The sequence below is a fragment of the Setaria italica genome, chromosome III, assembly GCF_000263155.2.
Source record: "Setaria italica strain Yugu1 chromosome III, Setaria_italica_v2.0, whole genome shotgun sequence".
Lineage (NCBI taxonomy): Eukaryota > Viridiplantae > Streptophyta > Magnoliopsida > Poales > Poaceae > Setaria > Setaria italica.
The window spans coordinates 23,367,690-23,374,731 of NC_028452.1; the positions used below are offsets into that span (position 1 = coordinate 23,367,690).

Here is a 7,042-nt window from a genome sequence, read left to right on the forward strand (position 1 = left end):
AATGGCATGGCTGGGGTTCGAACCCCCACCCTTGCCTTCGGCAACATGGATAGCAACCATCAGGCTGCAGCTATGTTTGTGATTTTAGTTGATAAGTTACCATATTTGAACCGTGTTGAACCGGTGGTTCAACCGGTTGAACCAATCAAACCGCGAACCGAGAGCTCGACCGGTTCATTGGCCGGTCCGGTCCTAATAACTATGCATCTTCCCATTCGTTGGCTTCAGAAGCAGTGTTCTTGCTATCAACAAGCGACCTTTCTACAGTTTTAGGTAATTGCCACAGTAATGGTTGAAGCAATGCCTGGTTTCCTGAAGCTGAAGCTTTTGTGTAACTTTCTATTTGTTTGTTTCTTCTTATTTTCAAAGCTCTGAAGCTATGATACAAGCATGACTGGTTCTTGAACATTACAAGGCTTTGGAGAGATGGGATGTGCTGCTTCCAGGTTAGAAGATGAGGAGGCTGTCAAGATGTGTCGGGACAGAAGGGACTTCATCAAGCAGGCACTGGATCAGCGCAACCGTTTTGCATCATCACACATTGCCTACATTGAGTCCCTGAAGCGCGTTTCAATGGCTCTCCAGCGGTTTGTTGCTGTAGATGATCACCATGAGCTCATCTTCGATACATTCATCTCTCCTGTCAAGCAACAGAAGCCAGAGATGCTCAGCCTTCCTTATGGTTCATATGAGAAGAGAACCATTCATGTCTCAAAGTACTTGAGGTCAGGACCTAATCCATCAGTGTCAGTTGAGGAGCACCCACGACCGGTGGAAACAGTCCGTGTCAAATCACATTAACCCATGGACAACCACAGTGGCACGGATAGGTTCTCCCCGACGCATTCTTCACCGATGAGATCGTCTTCATACTACCCGCCACCTTATAACACCAAGCTACCCACCTCCATCGGCCCAGGAACCAGTGAGGAATTCTTCCTATTACATGCCTTATGACAGGCCAAGCTATGCACCTCCATCACCCCAGGAGCCAATGAGGACGTCTTTATGCATCTTATGACAGAGCAAGCTACCCACCACCATCACCCCAGGAGCCAGTGGGGAATTCTTATCGCGCTTCATATGACAGGCCAAGCTACCCACCTCCGTCACCCCAGGAGCAGGAATCATCACCATGGGACTTCTTTTGGAACCCATTCTCGTCGTTAGACAGCTTTGCATATCCTCACCTCGGAGTAGCTATGATAATGTGGTCACTGATGATGAACTGGCATGGTTACAGCGGGTACGAGAGGAAGAAGGAATCCCAGAACTTGAAGAGGAAGATGATGAGTGTCAAGATCATGTACCAATGCACAGAAAAGAAGAAAAAGAAGAGCATGATGATGAGGACGATGAAGAAGAAGATGATGAGGAAGATGATGAGGAGGAATGTGAGCATTCAGATGAGTGTATTGCTTCTAATGAGGGTGCTTGCTCTGTGAATTTTGAGGTCAATACCAAGCAAGAAACAAAGGGATTTGAATCCAAAGGTGTTCAGTGTGCTGAAGCACCTCAACCTCGCAAGACAGTAGAACTTGAGATAAAGGCACACAAGAAAGAATTGATGAGGAACAAAGTAGCAAATGCAGAAGAAACTCCTGGTTTCACAGTATATCTGAATCGAAGGCCAGCGAGCTTGGTTGAGGCCATGAAGGATATTGACTGTCATTTTCTGGGAATATGTGATGCTGCTCGGGAAGTCTCAGTGATGTTGGAGGCAAGTAGAGCTCAGTACTAAACCTCAAATGATCTTTCTGGTACCACTTTTACAAACCAATACTGAAATTACTTTAAAGATGTCAGATTTAATACTCACTGAACTTACCTTGTCAATTGTATATTGCAGCAAAGATGCTGAACCCAGTTGCACTTTTGCGCTCTGCATCATCGTGATCATCGTCTTCCCGTTTCCTTCTGGCTTCTTCTAGCTCAATAGATGATCTCTTTGACAATGAGACAAGCAGCTGTCACTCCGAAGAATCTTGTAGTACAATGTCTGGAAGTCATCAGTCTACCTTGGATAGATTGTATACATGGGAGAAGAAATTATACAAAGAAGTAAAGGTATAATCTTTGTCAGGATTCAGGAACTTGCATCGATCGACAAACAAAAGTGGAAGACATGACTGTTTTTGTAACTTGCAGGCGGGTGAGCGGTTAAGAATCGAGTATGAGAAGACGTTGACTCAATTGAGGAACCAGGATGAGAAAGGCGAAGAACCTTCCTCTGTCAATAGGACTCGTGCAGCATTGAGAAGCTTGCATACTCGGTTGAAGGTGTCAATACACACAGTTCAGTCAATATCAAGGAGGATTAAAGTTCTAAGGGATGAGGAGCTGCATCCTCAGCTTATGGAATTGATCCACGGGTATGCTTCTGCTCACTATAGAGATTCGGCAAATGAAAACTTTCAATATACCATTACGACTTGCGATCACTTGATCTTTTTTTCTTGGAGCCATATAGGTTAAAAATAAAATGTTGACTGTTGAAAAGCATCAGTAATCAAGACTAAATAAAGAGCCCTAATCTAACATATTTACCACAGTATGGACCTCCCCTACTGTATTTACCTCCAAAACGACCTAATAGAGAGCAGTCAAAGATCATCAAACTTCAGGTTCTTAAAATTTAATATTGCTGCCGTTTACGTTTTCAGCTAATGTAAGACAAATAGCTTGTGATCTGAAGGGGTGTGCTTTTCAGAAACAAATGAAAAAAATAAATAACTCTCTGCTTATTGGCGAAACAGGCGAAGTGCTAGAACAATCCAAAGGCTGATTATAAATGAATCCAGCAGTTTGGGAATGATGTATCTAACAATAATCAATTAATCGCTAGCACTTTACAAAGAAAATATTTTTCCATGGAAGGTTTAAAACCCTGTCTGAGATTATAAATTGAAGCAGAAAGGAACCATAAGGTTCAAACATCAAAAGTACGGCAATATCTCATAAACTCATCACTGACAGGCTTATTTTGCAAAATGAATTTCTTCATGTGTAACAGAACATTGCAAGAATTCTAAATTGAAGCTTTTCCGCTCAGGATACTTAAATAATACAAAATGAAGCATAACTAGAGGCAACTAAAGGGCTGTATTTGATTCAAACTTCTTTACTCATGTATGAACCCATTCCCATCATGACTCTGTAAGAGCTGAGTAGATTATAGCATTTTATACACTGTTTTTGAACTTTTTGTAAGTTAGCATTAAGGGAAACACGCTATAATTCTACATAACTGCAACTACAACTAACCTCGTCCTCGTGTTATGCAGCCTCTCACGGATGTGGCGCACCATGGCTGAACGACACAAGGCGCAGAAACGTACGATCGAGGACGCCAAACTTTTCTTCCTCCAGCACTACCCCTCCACCGCCACAGCAATCTCCCTTGGCCCCTTGGAGGCTGCAACTCCCCCTCCGGCTGCCTTTTTTTTTTGATGAAACAGGAGGGGATGATCATCCCCTGCTGGATATATATTTAATAGAGAACAAAAGTTATATAATTACAAATCAAGAAACAAAGAATGAGAGAAAGAAAATCAGAAAAACTACAATGAGTGCTCTAGCCATTCAAACATTGGTTGTTTCCAAGCCTCTTTTACTCGAAGAACAACTTGAGTAAAAACAGTCCTAAACCTCCTCATAGCATCTTGGATGGAGGGAGTAATATTTCAGAAAATCCAATCATTTCTTGCCATCCAAATACACCAGCTCATGAGCACAATGATTTCCATAAAAAACGGGACTTGCAGCTGAGTTTTAAAGCTGGTAATGATTGTATAAGGCTCATCTTCCTGGTTAGCAAAAAGACTGATATTGATCCAACACTCTTGGGCAAAGGGACATTGCAGTAAAAAATGGAACAAGGTTTCCTCACTATCATGCGGACACAAGACACAAGAAAAAGAAGGCAGAGTCATGTGTTTTCTTCTAAGCACATTTCTGGTACTTAGTCGGTCATTAAGAAGGAGCCAGAAGAAAAATTTGTGTTTACTTTGACATCTACACTTCCAAAGCCATCCAAAAACCGGATGCACCGGCCGATGCCCAGACAGTACATGATATGCTTTTGATGAGGAAAAGTGAGAATTGCCCCAAATATATGTCCAACAGTCATGATCTCCATTGAATTGGATTCCATTCAGATCTGTACCTAATTGAAACAGCTGATCCATAGCTTGGGTTGATAAAGGCAAATTGAAAAGTTGGTGCAAGTTAGGCAGGTCATAAGCTTTCCTAACAGAGATATCAACCTTTGTAGTGAAAGAGTATAAGTGTGGATACTCCCGTGCAGGGATCTTATTATTCCACAAATCATGCCAGAGAAGATAGGTCTGACCACTATGCATAGTTACATATGCTAGACCTTTGAATTTGTCCAAGAGTTTCACAACATCTTTCCACCAAAAGGATCCTTTTCGAACTTGTCCTGGTAACCTGCCAGAAGCATAATATTTCTCCCAAAGGAGATGTACCCATGGTATGTCTGATTTGTTCAGGAACTTATGAAGGTACTTAAGAAGAAGAGCTTCATTCTGAGTCTTTAGGTTTAACACCCCAAGGCCACCCTCTTTCTTTGGTAGACAAACAAGATCTGCCTATTATTTATATCAGAATTTCTCCAGAGGCAACTTTTTCTATATTTATCCACTTGTTTATATACTGTCTTGGGAAGCTGGAAAGTGCACATATGAAACATTGGCATGGCTATAAAAATTGAATCTGTCAACTGAAGCCTCCCTGCATCTGACAGAAATTTTAATGTAGATACCAATCGCCGTTCACATCTAATGACCATAGGCAGGAACTCCTCAATTTTTGGCTTGGTAAGTCCAAGTGGAAGCCCTAAATAGGTAAAGGGAAGTTTACCCATAGCACACCCAAAAGTCTGTGATAGGAATTGCAATTTTTCCTCTGTGATATTAATGGGTACCATCATTGATTTACAGAAGTTGACCCTTAGGCCAGTGGACAGAGCAAAATTGTGAAGGAGCTGCTTCAAATGTAACAATTGGTTAGGACATCCCTCCATGATTATTAGGGTATCATCAACATATTGCAGAATAGGGAAATCCGAACTGTATGTCAGGGGAATTGGCAGTGTGAGGTGGCCTTGGTCTTTGGAGTCATTTACAATGGTTTGTAATAAGTCAGCCCCTAGGACAAAAAGAAGGGGTGAAAGGGGATCTCCTTACCGGACTCCTCTTTTGCATGCAAACCTTTTTCTAGGGACGCCATTCAAAAGAACTGAAGAAGTACCAGAAGCAAAGATTTGTTCCATCCAATGAATCCATTTGTCTCCAAAGCTCTTATGCTTCATGATTGCCAACATGGTCTGGTGCTCAATTTTATCAAATGCTTTTTCAAAATCAAGCTTGAGGATGACTATCTCCTTTCTGGACTTATGGCATAAGTGAAGGTATTCAAATGCCCAAGCAAGACAATCTTGTATAGTTCTGGTCCTGATGAAGCCATACTGATTTACATGCACAAGAGATTGAATCACAGATTGCAGTCTATTAGCCAACAACTTGGTCAGAAGTTTCATAGAGGTGTTCAAAAGGGATATAGGCCTATAATCCGACACATGTGCTGCCCCTTCCACTTTAGGTATCAAAGTTATCAGAGATCCATTTATACTCCGTAGGGAAACTGAGCCAGAGTAGAAAGCATCACAAAGAGCATAGAAATCCTGCTTGATGATCGACCAGCACCTCTTTATGAAGGTTGTATTAAATCCATCCGGCTGCCTTGGCGCTAGAAACCGTGATCCAGGCTTAGCGAGAAGCCCTGGAGACCTGGCTATCGGCGCAGCGTGCCTATGCGCGCGCACTGGCCGCATGGGCGCGCCGCTGCCTCGGCGTCACGGGCGGGGCGCGTCCTACCCTCTCTGCTGCCGTGCTGCCGCCAGCGTTCCTGGTGTGCATGGAGTGGGGGCACGCCATGGACGCGGACACGGAGGCACGGGTGATGGACGGGCTGGACTTTGTGGCCGGCGTCGGGTCGGTGTGCTCGGGCGCGGCCACCGGGATGGAGGGCATGGCCGGGCGAGTGCTGTGCGCTGGAATGGCCGCGGTCACCGGTGCCATGGCCGAGTTCGCCACGGCGTCCGCCGATATTTACGATGCGGCTGTCGCGAGAGGACGGCGTGGCACAATCGCCCAGGTATAGATGGCTAGGCTGAAGGCATTTAACCTGATCTGGGAGAGGGAAGCAGTTTAACATGTTTGCAATCGCAACCACTAAAAACCACCGCAAATTGCATAACAATGTCGAAACATCCAACCGACTGGAGCACAGATCACATGTTAAAGAGATATCCCCACATCCACCCATCTCTACTCTCTGTTAAACTGTATCACACGTCAAAACTTGTAGCGGCAGGTGGGAGTCTGGAGGCTCCGTTGGCACCTGCTGGCATCTTCTTTAGACAGGAACAGGACCCATCGCTGAAAAGACATTTGTAGCAAATAATTCAAAATGCAGCAACAAAACAGGTTTATGCAAATAAGAGAAAAGGAAATAGGTGTACATGTCAGTTTTTATTTTTTAAGCTACCCTAGGCAATCTGCAAAGGTATTACAGATGTTATAGCTCAGTTTTGGTGGGGAGATGATGAAACTCAGAAGAAGATGCACTGGTTTGCATGGTGGAAGATGTGTTATCCAAAGAATGAGGTATGGGTTTCCGAGACTTTCATAGTTTCAATTTAGCAATGCTTGCAAAACAAGCTTGGAGACTACTTGATAATCCAGGAAGTCTATGCACGCATCTCCTGCGAGTAAAGTACTATCCCATGGTGATCTCTTGAAGGCTGGACCCAAAAAAGGATCATCGTTTACATGGCAAAGTATTGTAGAAGGGCTGTAAACTTTTAAGAGGGGTGTTATATACTCTTTCGTTGGGCAAGGTGTACAGAAGAAACAAGGTGCCAAAGTCCCCCGCACCCCCCTCACACATCAGTGCACAAAGGTTTTTCAACACATACTTGCTTCCCCAAGTTCCAAATCTATTTTAACACGAGCAACGT

General features: G+C 43.6%; 1 pseudogene; it reads left to right on the top strand.

Annotated features, from left to right (window-relative positions):
• The first annotated feature begins 391 nt into the window (after positions 1-391).
• Positions 392-6,183, top strand: LOC101768514 (annotated as a pseudogene).
• Positions 6,184-7,042: the final 859 nt, after the last annotated feature.